This window comes from Plutella xylostella, chromosome 3 (assembly GCF_932276165.1).
Source record: "Plutella xylostella chromosome 3, ilPluXylo3.1, whole genome shotgun sequence".
Taxonomy (NCBI): Eukaryota; Metazoa; Arthropoda; class Insecta; order Lepidoptera; family Plutellidae; genus Plutella; species Plutella xylostella.
In genome coordinates this window covers 112,361-131,620 of record NC_063983.1, presented here as the reverse complement: position 1 = coordinate 131,620, position 19,260 = coordinate 112,361, and positions in this window count along the sequence as shown.

Genomic DNA, 19,260 nt, shown 5'->3' with positions numbered 1-19,260 from the left:
CTAATCAAAAAATTATAACTGACTATAAAAAGCAGATTGCATATTTCCATCAAAGAAATTCTCATAAAAGGAAGTAAATTTAAATTGAAATCAAATAGCATTTACAAAGTAGGTATCTAGTGTACCTGCTGGAGTGTGCTAATGAGGTAATGTTTGTGTTCGCCGACCTACTCCTCATCCCTCGTCCCGCAGACAAACTACACTTGTTAGCACAGATTATTCGCTCAGAGATTAATTAATAATTATTATTCCTCCGTAATGTTGTGTAAACTATTCTGTTAAATTAGATATTCGCACGATACTCCGGCTCCCATCAGTTGAAATGGATCTGCTGTGTCGAGGTTCTGTTATGTGTATTGTATTCTGAATGGAGACATAATCGATTCAGATATCCTCATTAAGCTTGATAGGTATCACTCGTACATTTATTACAAACTAGCTGTTCCCGCGAGCTTCGCTTCGCCTTAAAAAGTTTTCCCGTGGGAATTCCGGGATAAAAAATAGCCTATGTTCTTTCCCAGGGTCTAGACCGTATGTATACCAAATTTCATTCAAATCCGTTCAGTAGTTTTGGCGTGAAAGAGTAACAGACAGACAGATAGACACAGTTACTTTCGCATTTATAATATTAGTTAGGATTAGGATAGCTGAAAAGTAGTAAAAGGTACCTATTACTGCATTATATCCTATTTCAGATTATTTTTATTTGCATTTTGTTTATTGCTGTGTTCACAAGTAAGGACATAAAACAGCTGACATAGCAATACAAAGAATTTGTAACAAATATAGTCGGCCTAAAGCGGTCGGTCGGGTACCAGGAGTGCATAAAACTCAGTAAATGCGCGCCTTCAATGTATTCACGAAGTTCCGCCTGCGCCGCGCGCTAGTGATGCGCTTCAACCACCACCGTAGATATAATATAAATACATACAACGGGTATAATTTCCGCCCTCAACGAGAGGTGCTATTAGTAGGTATCAAAAAGGTCGATCGGTTATCCTATGACGACGTTGATCTGTAATGTAGGATGTTACCTAGAACACGCAATTAAGACGGTTCTCGTAAGTCACCTGTCGTTTTCAGCAAAACCTACGTTTTCAGAGCACGATGTATTCATGTACGACTGTATTGCAGGCGGACTCTATTCAGTATTCACCCACTGTAGAGAGCGATTATAAAGCGACCTCAATGCGACCCGCCCAGCCCCCCGCCCTGCCGCGGCCGGTAACTGCGGATACGATTTTTTTATTTTTTATTTATTTATTTACTTAGAGACAAACAGTCATACATAATTTATCTGTAAACATAACTAGGTAGTATATTTTAGACCTATAGTCCCATAAATAAAGTATTTATAACAATAATAAGCTTAAGATCGAAAAGTTAGTATTTAAGTCGATCGAATGGCGTAGTGGTTAGTGACCCTGAATACTGAGCCGAAGGTCCCGGGTTCGATTCCCGGCTGGGGCAGATATTTGTTTAAAGACAGATATTTGTACTCGGGTCTTGGGTGTTGATATTTATATTTAGTATCTATCTATCTATGTATTTGTGTAGATATATCAGCTGTCCGACACCCATAACACAGGTTCTGCCTAGCTTGGGGTCGGATGGCCGTGTGTGAGATGTCCCCACATATTTATTTATTTATTTAAGTAAGTTAGGCTTTAATCAGTTACATTCGGAATCTTATTAATTTTAGTGGAAACAAGTTTTATGTACTTAGATAAAGAGGCTGAAAAAATATCTACATCAGATAACACATCGTTATAAAATTTGCACGAGCGTCTTATAAAACTATTTTGTACATAACAGGTTTTACACTTACTTATTTTGAATAAATGTTTCTTACAACATGTGCGCTCACGCCTTCGAGGTACACGAATGTTTATATTTTGTAATAGTGCGGGGGCATCGACCTTGGAGTTAATGATTTTAAAAAGAAAAATGGCATCAATATAGTCCCGGCGGTGTTTCAATAATTCTAGCTTGTATATCTTTTTTCGGATTAAGACACGGTTTTGGTTCTAGAAAATCGTCTATTGCGTGGAAAGGTTGAGTGCGTGCTTTAGCACGGCTTTATTTCGTACAAAGTAGGAAAGGTAGTTACTTATTTGCGTCAGGCGTGTATACCTGTATACCAGGAAAGTAATTCTGATAGCTACTGTTGAAACACAGCCTAGGCAGATACTACCTCCAACCTAACTGTCAATCCAGAAACTAACACATAGCTTTTTCGTTCCATCAAATATTGTTACGATTATGAAATTGAGTGCTTTATTGGTATTGTAATTTAACAACATTACAAACTTTTTAAACTTTACATCCCTATATTATATTATATTAATTATGAACAGTATTTTTACTACAGCTACTAAATTAACTACTCCGTATGTAAATCCGCAAAATCCGCGATTTAAAGTGTAAAAATCATACGTTTAATTTTAATGAAGGTCCAATGAATTCGTTACAGGAATAACAGTTCGATGCAGAATTGTTTGTTCAACAAATTATCGGCGAAAGAATTTAATAAACGAATGGAAAACTGAATAATTGCGATCGTGCGGGCGCGGCGGCGGCGGCGGTGGCGGCGTGGGGCGGCCGCTGTGTAGCATCATGTGGACTCCGCTTATGTACATAAGTGAATTCAATTACCATGCCGATATGATTCAAAAATAACTGTTTCATTGTATATCTATAATGAAAGTAGTCGTCTACTCTCTATGCTGCACCTAATGTAATCCAGGTAAGTGGCCCGCCCCGCGGCCTCGGGCGTGTCGATGGACACGATTTATTGCACGCAGTATGCAAACGAGAAGACAGCAGACACCGAGGAAGTGAGCCTCTGAAGATCAGCAGGCGGGAACAAAGGGCTTTTAGGATAATTATACAAAGCAATCAAGATATCGTTAAATCTGATACTTTTCTGAAAAGGTGATGTTTGACTATTACTATCATAAAATCCTAATCCGTTCATGGGTCTACAAAAATCAGCCGTCATGGCCGCCCGTAACCCTTTAGGGAATTATTATATTCAGTCATACGGAAATTATAACGTCGCTTCATTTAAAACTCGGGTTCATTCAATTTCAACGCTAATTTTACATTTGCAACAAATTTTGGAAATAATTATGGTTTAGTTATTGTGAGAGCCGTCACGTGCAGGCCGCTCCACTCAGTAGGTACCTGCACCATGCTGTGAGTACATTCAGGTACTTCACACTATTTAATTACAAATTACCTACATACCATTTAAGTTAACATTATTATTTAGAAATTAACCCCGGCACGTGTCCACTTCCCTTGTTTGGCTTCATCGCAACACTAGAGAGTATTGAGAGTGATTTATACACAGAAATTCAATTTTTAAACTTATTTGCCACAACATTTTGTGAGCCTCGGTCAGTGTTTAACGGATGATCGAGATAATTGGCCCTTAATTATGTTTCATATTGTAAGTTTGTTTATATGCCGCAAATGCTATTAATAAATGAATTTAATATGACTTAATTAAAAAATGACGCGCGCCGCGAATCGGACGGAACGACGCAACTCGTTACCGACCCCAGTGGACCGAGATATTGCACCTCCACGGGACTGCAGCGGAAACGTTTAATTGTTACTCCACAAAGGCACTATTCTCCAAAGATGAAAAAAACATGATCGACGCGGCAAGCAGCGGGATAACACCTCTAAGAGGAAGTCAAAACAAACTCTTAAGAGCCGTTTAAAAGTTCTGCTCGTGGAGGAAAGAATCAATCGACGGCGGCGGCGGCAGAGGGGCGCGAATCTAATGAAGAGCATAATATTATTATATATACTTATGCCCTTTTATTTACCTTAAGCGTCTTATATATAAGATAACTTACATAATTAGATCTAAGACTAACTGTGCACTTGAATGAGCCGCTTTGTTACATAAACAGTCGTGAATAGTTGCGGTCAGTAGAGAGCGGAGAGTGAGGGCGGCAGTCGCAGGCTTCCGCCTGGAGGCGCGGGGACCGGGTCCAGGCACATCTTGATGTCATGTGGTGCAGTGAGTTAATATGAGTATTTTTTGTTTTTATTATTTCACAAAATGCACCAGAGACATCTTCTTTTATTTTTTACAGCAAAAATTCAGTTTGTTTAAGTAAAACTCTTTTAGTGATTATTATGTCACGAACATAGAATAGAATAAAATATTGCTTTATTGAACACCACATAAATCAAACATACAAAAAACATACTTAAGTATAGACTACAAGTAATAGCTAATAAAATAAGCTCTCTTAAAAAGCTATATTACTTATTATTATAAATCTCTTGGAAAAACTATAACCACACTCATGTAACTGTATATTTGTATAACACCTTTTCCACTTTGACAGCAGGTTTCTCCAAACTCGTGTCTCACTGAAGTCACACTGTCTTGTTACAGGCGGGATTACTGCGGAGAGCAATTTGTCCCAGCGCACCCTCCCGCCCGGCTTTAAGCCACTCCGAGTGAAAAGGGTTCTCAGGCCATTCCTTATTTATGTTTCAGTTGCCGCCCCGAGCCGGCGGCTTACATGTAAAACAACGAACACTAAACAAATAGTTCCACAGTAGTTTTGGCAAGAAGATTAATAATATTATTCAAATACACAGTTTCGGAGTTAAAATTATGTATTCAATGTCATTTAAGCCATGTTACTGTGAATTTTGTAGTCTACATACTCAAAAAGACCATACTAAGATAATTTGGTCAAACAGCATTTTAAATTTTTCGGACATCCCATTTAAAGTAAAACAAACTATGTTCATAATTTTTGCCACCGCAAGTACCACAGCGAACATGGAACTCAAATTACGCTAACATTTTACCGCCAAATAAAAGTGTTTGAAACTGCAACTGAGAGTGTAGTGCTGACAGGGCGAGGGCGGGCGCGGGCGGGCGGGGGTGAGGGGCGCGCAACTTTGTCAATTACTGACCTCGCTCTGCCCGCACTCGCGCCGCTCATGGACCGTTTAGCCGCGAGCTGCAGCGTGCCGCTCCCCAACACCCGCCATCTCCACCAAAAAAAAAAACAGATGTGCCATAGTTAATATGTTCACTACTGTAATCCAAGGTGTAGTCAGGGCTGACTCGTAAGCGAGCCCCTCACCTTTCGCATTTGTACTCACGTGATAGACTGCGTTGCGAGTTGCGAGCCGAAATACAAATGCTAGAAGTACCTAGGTAAAAAAAAAATCACGCACTCACGCCTTGTACTAATGTACTCCCTTGTGCATCCTTGGGGTAGGCAGAGGTGCATTGCTGCACCCACTTTTCGCCAAATACCTACGTGTATAACCTAAATTTTCCTTAAAATATAATATGACAATAATTACAGTCAGAAATATGTTTATAAATAATGTCAAGTGATGCCGACACGCAAGGACTACAGTACACACGTGTAAGTACTAAGTTGTATGAAGCTGCCTAAACGTTTGTTTAGGACGTTAATTTTATTGTTACGAGACTCGTCGTAATATGAATAATGGACCTGATTGTTGTGGTTCTGGGAAATGAGCACTCGCCATAAATATAACATTTCATATACATACTTGTAACACGATACAGCATTAAATTTAAACGCACCAGAGAAAAAGATTTTGTTATTTTGGCATGTCTCACTGTTATTATAGCTATGATGTAAGTACTAAGACCTCATAAATCCCGAGAGTTCTCCATACCACAGTCTCAGCCGGCTAGACCGGAGCGCCGCGCGCCGCGGGACCCGGCCCTGAGTCTACCAGGGCCTCAGAGGATAGTGGAAGGTATGGTAAGGTCTTTACGAGTACAGTGAACTAAGTCATTTCCCATTTTGTAACAGTATGGCATAAGTTGGTGTGACATACCGGGAACAGAGGATAATATTTATTTATAGTATGTAAGTACAAGTACAAATTCTATAAACATAGCATAGTATTAGCATAGCATAGCTTTTCTTTTAGCACTCGGGAAAACAAGGCCAGCCACGTTGCTGAAAATGTGTCATCAGCCTTTTTAGACAATCCAACTACAAAAAATTACAATATTTCAGGTGATCCTCATGCATATCACATGGTTTGTTTTAATAATTCCGTTGCATCGCGCGCGCGGTAATGAACGACTCATCAAATATTCTTCACGCAATATAAATACCGGGACAAATATACAGAACCCCCCGCCCCGGCGACCCCGCAGACACCATGTTGCCACTGCTGAGTCCAGTGGGATACTGTCATCCAATTATGGACCGGTTTTAACTACATTATGGTTGCTTAAAAATAATTAAATCTGTATTTAAAAAAGTTATCACATTTGGATTGGACTTGCTTTTGTGTAGAGCGGACACAAAGTTTTTACTGAATAAAATCACGTTCGTACAAAGCACGAGCAGCAAAAGGCTGGAGGGTGCGACCAAACAAAACTACACAAAGTCCTATTCAAATAAAACTGCGTATATATTTTGACGTGACCATTGTAGCCTGCTACGCGCTACGGCGTAGCGGCGGCGTAGCGGCGGCGTAGCGCGTAGCGACTTCCGCTCGCTCGGACAATGCGAGTATGGAAATGCCTCGAGTATGGAAATGCGGGCCATTTGTTACGTACAGTTGTTGCTCTTATTGCCAAGTGGATAGTGATTGAAATCATTTACTTTTCGAGCTGCACAGGCTCTCAATGAGTCTGAAGAATTGATTTTATATTTCTATTGAAAAGTTTGTATTAGCTTAGTCATAGTTTTTGCTATAACATGTTTCCTGACTAATCTAAACTTATTAGTAGTATATACCATTTACCATTTATTAAAACGTTCAAATAAAATATTCAATAATACTATCATTCTATCCATAGCTAAACACTTGAACTACTCCGTCCCTCAAAACTAACACCCGGAAACGTTAATCCTTCAATGAAGCCCTCTCTAGTCCAATATTTGCGGATCATCATGCTCAATGATCGAGATAGTGATAGTTGAGAGGGCTGCAGTTTATCTCTCACCCGCTGCCGCTGCCGATAAAGAGATCTAATAAAAAGGAACGGCGCAAAAACGTCTCGAATTGAAGAGGGTTTATATCTGAGGGCATCGAGGACCCTCCGCACGGAGCAGCCGCGATCATCCGCGTGCAAGATGGCGGCCCCTACACATCGCAGTGCAATAAGCGACGCGTTCCGCCGACTCACATGTCGAGATACTGATCGTCTTACAGTCTATGTAGATGCGATATAGTACTCTTATAACTATTTTGATATGAGTAACCTATCTTTGCTTGCTGAAAATATCATGGACGGATAGAGTAAAAAATGAAACGGTGCTGCAAAGGATGCACAAAAGGCTAGAACTCTTAAACACAATTAAGAAAAGGAAGCTGCAATACTTAGGCCATATAATGCGCAATGACAAATATGCCCTCCTGCAACTCATACTGCAAGGCAAAATACAGGGCAAAAGAAGACCTGGCCGTAGAAGAACCCACTGGCTACAGAACCTCGCCGAATGGTTCAATATGTCCACCATAGAGCTATTCCAAGCTGCGACTTCCCGGGCCCAAGTGGCCATAATGATAGCCGACCTACGATAGTAGATGGCACCTGAAGCAGAAGAAGAACCTATCTTTAAAGTATTCCCGTAATATTACCCATACCCCAGAATAGAGGATTGCTTTCAGAATTGAGTTTTTGTAACTAACCTAGTTAAATAAAATTTCGTGGACCGTGGACGTTTTTTATAAGTACATAGAATAATTTTTGTGTTTATTTTTAATTTATTTACAAGATAATTCGAGTACTGAATAATAATTATGACTGTGTCCTTAAAATTACAGTCAGCACAATAATACAAACGTGATTAGTTACTTATGTTTGTAAACAAATAATAATTATTTAATTGCAACCGGCGTAATTAGTATGCAAGATATATAAGTACATAGCTATGAAACCATCACTGAAAGACCATCAAGCTAAGCTTCTATCAGGGTATTTTTTTTAATAAGACGATGCCATCTTGCCGCTTGATCTTCCCGCCTGCTGCCACTACCGCCGTAGTCTGCTAGTCGTAGTCGTCCTATCTGATTAAACCTGAAAGATTCTGGTTTTACAAAGTAGCAGAATAGTTGCAAAGCCTTAGTGAATAGTTGTCGGTATCCGCGGGGCGGGGGCGGGATGCGGGGCGCGGGGCGTGGGGCAGCGGGATCAAAGGAGACCTAAATTATATTAATTACCGAGGGCCCGGCGGACGCGGTGAGGCAACACATTGTTCCGCTGACTCGCTTTCTATTACACCATTACTTCTAGCATTTTATACTTTTATTTTAATTTCATATTATAATCTTTTGATATCTCGGTATTCATACACCACATTGAATGTAAGTATCATTTACAATATAAGTTTTTAATATAATTATTATGTTAAATGGCTGTTGACGCTTAGTAAAATAAATATCCACGACGCATTCATTTAAATACTTATTGTGATCCATTGTGAGCGACGGCGGCGGCGGTCGTGACGGTAATGTAATCATCGCGAGTGCAATAATGAGGCGGCCGGTTTTTGCGATATAACGCTTTACATGCAATTACTGATACGCTGCTTGTTCATATTTAATTGACTTTAATATCTCAATCCCCCCCTCTCCCCTACCGCAGTCCCGTAGCGGGTCGTCCTGGACCAGTTTCAATACTAGTTGGAATAACTCTGACGGTATTGGAGTTGAATTGATTTGGACATGATACTAATTTGATGGCTCAGTTTGAGGACGGGGCGGCGGCAGCGGCGGCGGCGGGATGCTGAAACGTACTCGGTTCAATTTATGTAGTAATCGCTGCCTGTTTAGACGATCTACTTTAGTCAAATTTATGTCTATAGGTTTCTCTGTTTTCGTTATAATCAATAAATAGCCCAGTTAAATGGCAGGCAACAGGTGTGTAATTTAAACTAACATTTTCGAACTTACCTATATTATATAATTATGATCTTCTTTGTAGGTCTGGTTGCCTTGTGACGTACTTTCTACTTTCAATCCGTTTTTCTAAACAAATAAATCTGACTTATCAATCCCTTTTCAAGGTTTCACTCTCCTTCCTACTTCTGCACCCCTGGTAGTGGTCGGTATTCCGATGACGTCACGCGGCGCGGCGCGGGCCGTATACGTGATGTGCCGCTTGCTTACAGATTATGTCGTCCTGGTCAATACTAACTGTTACCCTGTTTATTATGTCTGTCCATTGATGACTCCGTAATTTGTGGTATTATCTGAAGTAAATTACGATGCGAGTGACGATACAGCTGATGTTCAAGTATTTTAAAGTTAATTTACTGGAACAAAACAAAACCAATTCCATCACATCACATACGTCCTATGTAAGTATTCAAAATCGCAAAGGGAAAAGGACACCGCCACAAAAGTTGGTCGTTGTGAGTGCGACGGAGTGAAAGTCCCGTGATGCGATGTGCCAAATAACTGGCAAAGTGAGTTAAAATATTAAAGGAAAGTTTATGGCACGCTTAAAAATTCCAGAAAGTCAATTTAGCTGTGGCAAGGCATATTTATAATGATTACACTAAAATGAACTAGCTTTGTTGAGTTATAGTTATAGGCAATATAATATAGGTAAAGTACCTTTTCAATAAAATGCATACATGAACTGAATGACTATCAATACATTTAGCAAGTATAAACTCCTCTGAAACATAATATCTATTACCTCTCCATGCCTCCCGCGCCCCCCGCGCCCCCCGCGGCCCCCGCGTGACTCGCGCGTGGAATACTGACAAGCCAGGTAGCGCGGGGTCATCGCCCCCGTGACCACCCGAAACAATACTTGTGAAGGATCCTCGGAACTTACCAACTGATCCTCTCCTCTCATGTTTCCAGAGGACAGTGAAGTGTTCACTGTGTTCACGACACTCTCAGTAGGTATCTAGGCTGAAATTCAGCACCTGTCTCTCACAAAGTTTACCTGAATGAGTAACTGGCAATAACATTTACTGTCACTGAAACATTGTATAACTTATAGAATGATTAGAATGAACAAATAAAGGTAACTAATGTAATTGCTTCCATGTTTTTGACCTTTTTGCATTTTATGTTTGAACGTAATAGAAACAAACAGTGTCGGTCATAAAACCTTATTGCGGCCCGAGCATGCCCACAATCAGCCGCAAATACGTACGAGGTCCTTCTGACGACCGCCGCATGAATATTCACATGTATCGCCTCACAAATTAACACGACAAATGTCACTACTGCTATCCTTTCATTGCCCCACTGAAGGAACAAGGACGTATGGTATAAATACTAATGTATAAGGGGGACCTGAAATTCAGATATATTGTACTTACTCATAATATTATACCAACCGCGATGTAGGTATGGACCCGATATCGCGTGGACACACTGTATTATAGTTTTTACTTTTTACCATAGTCCTTTGGAGGCGTATGCCAAAATTCATAGCAATATTTTCATGATTGCATTATTGCTACTGACAGTAAGCCCTCGACTTCAAAGGCATGTGCTTGAGAATCCGCGCGGTCCGCAGCGGCTGCCCTCCGCCGAAAAATATGCAAACAACAATCAAAACACTAACCTGGAGCGCCTGTGTGCATGCGAGGAGCAAAGAAAGCGCTCTCTGAACAGTCCGCATCAGACATTCTCTTTGTCCACAGCTGTCATTTGTTCTCAGAAACTACAATACCATGTACCTACATATCTAGTTATAAGTTTACATGAAATACAGAATAACCCAGGGTAAGTTTGTGTCGTTAGAATAGAATAAACAACCGTAAACGATAATGTCAAAATGAGTTACAAGTTTGTGTGCATTTCTTTTAGTTTAGTAACTCACATATTTTTTTAATTGAATATATTCTTATGTTAAGTGTACCCAGTTACTCGGCAAGCCAGTGTGGCCGAGCTGTGGTTTGGTCAAAAGTTGCCGCGCTCTTTCATTTACAAATTGATTTCCATAAAATATGATCAAAGTTTGTTTAAATCCCGGAAGTGTGGCGCCGGCCGAACCTTTGCTGGCCTTTCAGTTGTTACAGTCATGTTGCAAACTTTACAGTATGAAAGCTTAGAATGTTTGTGACCTTTGTAAAGTTCGGAATGTTATTTTTTGTATTAAAATATGCCAGTAGTAAACAAGCGACATGGTTGGTGAGCTGATGAAGTTTGAGACACACAGATTATCCACAGAGGCGGCCTCGCACGCTGCGCCTAAACTCATATTAAAAATAGCTGTTCCCGCGCGCTTCGCTTCGCCTTAAAAAGTTTTCCCGTGGGAATTCCGGGATAAAAAGTAGCCTATGTTCTTTCCCAGCGTCTAGACCATATGCATACCAGATTTCATTCAAATCCGTTCAGTAATTTTGGCGTGAAAGAGTAACAGACAGACAGACAGACAGACACAGTTACTTTCGCATTTATAATATTAGTTAGGATTAAACCCGTGCCCTCCCGCGCCCGCCTGACGCCAACAACGAATCTCGACTTTGTAACGAGTTCTCGCTTTGTGAGATAAAATAATTAGCCCTACTATGAAACATCTAATATGATTTGATTACTTTGTCAAATTTAAAATTTCATTCCACGCAACTTTTGGTGGGCGCACCACGAGCACAAACAGACGACTCTGCAGAGCCGCGAGGCCCGGCGGCGGCGGCGGCGGCATATTACAAACTTCATTATTCCCCAGCGCGCCGCCACCGAAAACGTTGTGTGCAGTTTGTAAAGCACTGTCTTTTTAATACTTTCAGGCTTATAAATTTGGTGAGCATTTAATATTTAAAACCGACAGCCAGGTCTGTTTTTATGTATGTCTCAATTTGAGGAATTGATGATGATCCGCTCATGCTCAATGTACACGCTGTGCCGCAGTCTGAACAGAGATGAAAGTAGTGGTCTGCAGGCAGATGAGTCCAGTAAAAGATCCAGTAGGTAATTGAGCACTAAGCATAGCGAAATATTATCAAGTGTACGGAAAGCACATATAAGTATAGCCTACCTACTAGGTAGTTATAGTAAGCAGATTTATAGCATAATAATGATATATCTAGATTCTAGATCAAGTTCTGTTTACTTATTCATTCAAATTACATTATTTATATTAAGTACTTATACATTTATTTATATTGCCATCCAAATGTCTTCAATCTAGACCCTATAAAGCCCGCCACAACTCGCAGCAGCACCGTGGCTACACCGACGCCGCCGGCGGCTATCAGCCGGGTGGTAGTAGACCCTCCGTCGTCTTGAGATTGTTTCTTTTTCCGGAATACGACGATTGGGCCTACGGAACTGCAACTTCCGTGCATTTTAATAGTTCTGCTGTCGCCGCCCGGAGCCGCCCGGAGCCGTCGGCGCCGGCGAGCGATCGGAAACTAAATCGAAAAGTCTGATTGATGTTTTCAGTCGAAATAACATCTGTCCGGAGGAAGCCGACAAGACGCCAGTCTTGCAATGTTTACGCAATTTATTTGAAGATACAAACTTGAAAAATAATAAATGAATTGAGTTCTGAACATGTGTTCAAGGTAAATATTAAGAGCAAAGTGAATGAGAGTGATAAGATAGAACTATTAAGTTATAAATAACCTGATATTTTCAGACATTTTTAACTACATGTATGCATTATACGATGTAGTGTTAAGACATATATATTTATTTAAAAATAATATGTATTGCGATAGCTTGATACCGATCCACCTAGCGTGAATCACGACGATGTCTCACCTAAATGAAACGTTCAGCGGTGGCATGACATCCGACCCGCGTGGCGGCGGCGGCGGCGAGGCTTGTTGTGAGGCTATACCTAAACATTTGACAGTAGAAGCTTTGATTCAACACTCAAAAGTCCCATCATCGATTTACATCTAGGACCACTCGTTAGTGTTCCTAAATTCAAGGTTTGTAAGTTTTGTTGTGTGGTTGTCATGTATGCGCTGGTCCTGCGGCTGAGCTGTGTGCAGTCTGTCGGTGCTCAGCCCGGTGTCCCGCGAGCCCACGCGGTGTCAGTGATAGATCAGATGCTACTGCAGGTGCTTTTGCTTGATACTTTAGAGTTTACCTAACTATTATTTTTTACCAGAAATCACATTTTATGTTTACAATCATTTGCTAGGCAACATCTAACCTATAGAAAAACATGAATTATAATCACGTGAAGTATTATTGTTAATCTATATTTTATGATGTAATTTATAATGTTCAATAAATAGGGCTGTCGAAAATAAATAAAAAACTTTAGTTGCAAATAAAATAACACGGATGATGGATATCATTCATGATCGCTAGATAGGTCCGTAGCTACTGAACATTTCAATGACTACTTTATTGACTACCTATGTATCTGATGATAAAACGTATCCCTTCTGAAAGTATTCTTATCCAAAGACTCATCGATCAACGCATTATAAATATGCAATGCTATATTAACATCGTATGTATTAAATTATCAAAATATATAATATACAATCGATCGATAATATTAAATTTAATTACGATTTTGGCTTCAAAAATGCAGCTTAAACGATCTAATAAAAAATATACTTTAATGCATATTTAGATTTCACTGCTTCAGGGTATCGCTTCCAATATTTGACACAAGTTTAGTCCATTCAACACGTGACATACAGAGCATTCCAATGCATACTGAGCTTCATAACATTAGCAGATTATGGTTCAAAGGTTTATTTTGAAATCGCTCTATGAACACTATTCTGTGTAACACCTGAAACCAAACGTATTACTATATAGCGATAATCGGTAAGCCACAGTCCCGGGCGTGTAATAAAACCACGCGCTCTGCAACCGCACCTCGCTCTATAAACACTATACATTATTAGTATACTCATAAAATATGCTTCATTTGTTGATGGAACTCCACATTTAGATGCAATAACAAATTCCAAATAAATCATAAAAACAAATGAAAGTGGCGCTCCAAAACATATCAATACAAGCGTTAAAAGGTTAGTAAAGTTTAATGCAGTAGCCATATTGTTTAACTGTCATTATGGATGCAAGATGGCGCCTGGAGTTACTGCCTCGTAAAGATCACTCGCCGCCGGCAGGGACGCCACCCGTGCAGTCAGACACTTGATCACTATAGGTTCAAATGCTTCAACACTTGTTTAAATCTACTTTATATTTATTTGACTTGAAGTCTACTTTATTTTTATATTGGTTTGTTTTCACGATCCATTTTTGACGGACTATAATCACTTATTATACTTCTTAATCATTAGCACATAATGCATACTGAAGTATCAAAATATTACAATTATTTCAGTGAATTGGCAACCCTATCTCAAAGTAGGCGTTCACAAGGAATTAATGATAAGATCATAAAGTGGAATGTTTTCTCAATCCATTTATTATCATATTTATCTGGCGAAGTGCGCAGTAAAATGTTTAGTGCCGTCGGCCTCGGCCCTCGGCGCAAGTACCAGGTGAGCTACTCTGGCATGAGAAAACAATATCGAACAAAAATTTATTATGCAATCGGTACATTTAAAACGAAATATTGCTTCGAAACTTAGTTCTTCTAAGGTAGAGTGACCCCCAGGCCGGCACAAGTCGTCGTCCGAGACAGGCGCGCTGGTGACGGGAGGAAATGGACTCCTCGAGTTATGCGACGACTGATGTCTCCTGCCGGGGCACTAGGTACTGTAGAGTGTGGTCTGGCAACTAGCTTGTACCTAGTGAACAAACAGTTGAGTATTCATCTAGATATTTGAAATTATGTACAAGACACACTTCCTACAACACCAGACCAAATCATAATGTAGCAAATCTGACAATTTCGTAAGATGTTATGTTTTCATCAGCTAAATGATCACGTAGGTGGTAGGTAAGGTAGTTAATCATACGTAGTATGCAGTTGGATTTCTAAAATCATACATTTCGTACTTGCGCCAGTAAATTTCCCGTCGCAGTAACAAATTACAGCAAAAGCAGAGCCAGCAATCTCAGCACCGAATCTCTAACCGTTTAGCGTAATCTGAAGTTTTAACAAACCGCAGCGAGCAGCGGCGAGCGGTCGCGGCGTTTAGTATTCATTACTGGTCCCGCGCGCGGCGGCGGCGGCGGGCCGGGCCGCGGCCGGAGGTGGAAGTCGCGCCATTTGTTTCAGTCGCACTTTGTACCAATTACGCAAGAAGTAGTTGTGTGCTCGCTTTCTTCAAGTTGTCTCGAGATAATGGTCCCGTGACTGCTGTTGTAGTCGACTGCGGGCGGGCTGTAGTGTAGCGCAGCCACTGCAATAACACTACTTGATGAAATTAAATCTATGTCTTTAATGCTTAGATAAGTATATGAGTACTTTAGCCTGATAAATTAGTAGGTGGATATCTATGTTGTTGATATTTTTTTCTTATTACTTATTATAAGTATTTCAGTTACAGAGACAACTCCTCGAGTACACTGACAAAATTATACAATACAATACAATACAAAACACTTTATTTGCACCAAGAAAAAAAATTTACAAAAAACAAAACTTAAAAATAAAACAGTACAAAAAGGCGGCCTTATTGCTTATAGCAATCTCTACCAGACAACCTTTGGATGGAAGAGAGTAAGTCTATATGATTGTGAGGTAGTTGTGGTGCAAGTATATATATACATAAAATATATACTACTTAAACAGTACATACACTAAATAAATAAATAAAACAACAAATAAATATCTAATAACTATATATTATATATATATATATATATATATACCTATAATATACTTACATAAATAATACACATTACATAATATTATATTCAACTAGTTAGTCAGTGACTGTAGGTAGTGCAATTTGACCCTTTCTTTGAAAGAGGCCACAGATGGTGCACGTCTAATTTCTTCAGGAAGAGCATTCCAGAGAACCACTGATTTCGTCGTAAAGGAGTCACCGTAGAAGTCAGTTTTGTGCGGCGGAACTAGCAGTCGCAAGTTCTGAGCAGACCGAAGTGTGCGATCGTGTGAGCAGTGCCGAAACTGAAAACGCTCTTTTAAATATTGAGGGGATGCCGGGTTAAACAGTATGTTGTAGAGAAGCGTTAAGATATGAGTATTCCGTCGAAGGCGAATAGGAAGCCACTTGAGTTTTATACGATATTCGGAAATATGGTCATATTTTCGTAAACCAAATATAAACCGTATACAAAAGTTTTGAAGTCGCTCAAGCTTATTAAGTTGCTCCTCGGTGAGATCGAGATAGCTGGCGTCGGCGTAGTCAAGAATCGGTAATAATAGAGATTATATTCAGTTTGTACTGTACCTACAGTGACCTACACCGTACATCACACGAATGTTGTGAAGAATTGATAGGGATATGCGATAGCGTGACTAACCTTGTACCATGGATGTATGCTAGTTTGATCGTTTGATAATATGACTTTCTAGTAATCTTTGGCTAGAGATTAGACTTTATCAATACACGTGATAAAATATGGACGTATTGTTTCTTTATTATCTTCTGACAAGGTATCATTGAAATTGAAACATAAAGATAGTTATTCTAATTTCCGAACACGAAAATCCGTCGCGATATGCGCTTATCTGCTTGATAATTTATGGTATGATTTATTTCCTTACTGCTGAACATATTTATGTTTATCGTCGATGTTGATTGTTTCATCTAAAACCACAAGGTAACCTAGTTGTAGGTAGTCAGTCAAAACTGCTGGCATAGACGCATTCATAGACTGCTGCCCCAGGCTAGGTACATAATTATAATACGTAGCATAATAATATATATGAGCAAGCTACAAGGCTACGGCTTAAAGTAATAAATAAGTACTTACTTACTTCAATATAATCCGTGACCCCATCCGACCTCTTAATCGCTGTGTCTATCAGAGCTAGTTAGAGAATAACCTAATTTTTAAGTTTGCTTTTCAACGATCCTTTATATAAAAGATAAATGTAACTTTTCCAATTTGGAAGCAAAACTTTGAATTCCTTAAATGATGATGAATGTTCTTTGTGAATAATTCGCAGTCGTTAATTAAAGAGGATCCCCCGACTTGTTTATTCAATAGTACCTACAGTGCGGGCACTCCGCGGCCGAGGGGACGACTCTCAGGACACTTCGGAGAATAAATAAATAAAATATAAACATAATCACGTGGTTGATAAAATAAAATATTATAATGGGACAAGTCACCTATATTGCACAGGCTTACTACCGTCTAGCAACCCTAGTTTAGGTAGCAAGGTTTACCACCTATTTTTGTTTGATCACTGATTTATATTTTTACTTGTTTGTTTGTCAATAAAGTCATCATCGTTTATCTCAAAGCAGGAAAAAAACAACTTCATACTTATTAAAGATTTTTATTCAGAAATTCGAGTTTATTATTTAACATTATTTAATATAAATTCATTCTAGCGTAATCTCTAAAACCTGCCTGCACAGGGCGGCGGCGGCGGCGGCGGCGGCGGCGGGGGTGCACCCTAGCATCATCATTATTTTGTTGTATTGTTAAAGTGTGAGCTCAGTACTGGAAGATTATTTATTGATGATTATCATAATACACTGCCGTTAGTGGGCAGTTCTTCTTTTTAAGCTACATAATGGATAAAAAATTATCCCGATTTTGAAAAAAATAACTTTAGCTTTTTGGTGAACTCTTATAATTTTTATGATAGCTACATTTCTATTCTATCGAAAAAGGTGGTTGGCCGCGAAGTTTAAGTATTTTTTCAAGATTTTCAGAACATGATACGTGGATAAGGCAAAGAAAATTACACCTTCGTCACAGAATCTTTTATTTTATTTTAACGAAATAGTCTTCGTCGATTAAAATGAAACTTTTTTGATACGTTAATAAACAAAATACCATTTTAGAAAACATATGAAGGAATGGATTTTTAGTAATAACAAAATATTTATTAAGTAGTTATTACCACTCTGTCACAATTTCAGCTAAAATGAAGCTTGTTTTTGCTATAAATATTTTTTCGCTACTAATTACAGTCAAAAATTAACAGCATAGACGTTAACATCAATGACTAAATTTAATATGATTTTTCCAAAGTTGCACTATTTATAACATAACATATAAACGACCAAAAATAAGTTGACCACCAGGAGACACCAATCGTTACAGAGTGGTAAACGATGTGACATAGTTGTTATTCTATTAAATATGCGGCAGCGTTTTGGAATAAAACAGTTTTATTTAAAAATAATAATTTAGTAACTTACATATAAATCATTATGGTTTCAATTTAGTCAAAAAATTTACTGGAGATATCTTTATTATTAGTATAACTAATGAAATCACACTTGAGAACCTCTGGAGAGTGAAATATCCGTATTTCAGGAACTTAAAGGACAAATTTGTTCCAACTACATAAAATAATGTTTATTTGCACAAATAATATTTTCAGCTACCTAAAATTTAAGTAACATAATGAAAAATTACGTAATTTGTTAAAGTTTTAATCAGCCATATTTCGAAAATATTGCAGTGGCTCTTAGAACTTGAAAAAAATACTTTTTCCTTTTTTAATTACCTTAGAAGCTGGAAGGACTTTAATGTTATCATCAAACATCCGATAAATCATTCTCCACCATATTAAACAGTCTACCACATTCATCGTCTGTTCTTGAGAACAATAGCACGAAATTACCTTTTTCAGTAACGAAACTTTTTATTAATGCAGCGCAAGTGTATTGGACGTTCCTTTCGCTTCTTACTTTAACCAAAACGTGTAGTTTCTCTTCAATTTTTCTTTTAAGAATTTCCTCAGGTTGGTGTGTTTCGTAAGAATGTGACAGATTTGTCGTGTGACAGAGGGGTAAAATGTGTTGCAAAGTCGATTAGCATTTAAAAAGTAACATAAAGTGTAATATTCACATGTTGATTGCAAAGTATTTGTTATTACCAATGAGTAAATAACAAAATAATAATTTAATTGTATTTTATTTTAACAATTACCTACGTGACGAAGCTGTCGCCGAATAAACACACGCACCTCCTGTCACACTTTGCGGGTGGCCGATACGCGGTGTCTGGATCTCAAAGGGGAAATCTTACCAAGGGGAAAAGGAGACCTTAAACTCTGATCGATGGCAATAAGGAGGAGTGGCTCAAACTAATATTTTAAATGGCAACCTACGTGACAGAATGTAACTACTAAAACATTAGGTAGTAAGAGACAAATTTTCAACAATTTTTTTAAATATTTCAGAAATCATTTAAAAATATATATTTTGTTTTACTAAATAGTTAATATCTTCTGGAGTTTAAATAAATTTTTATATTTTA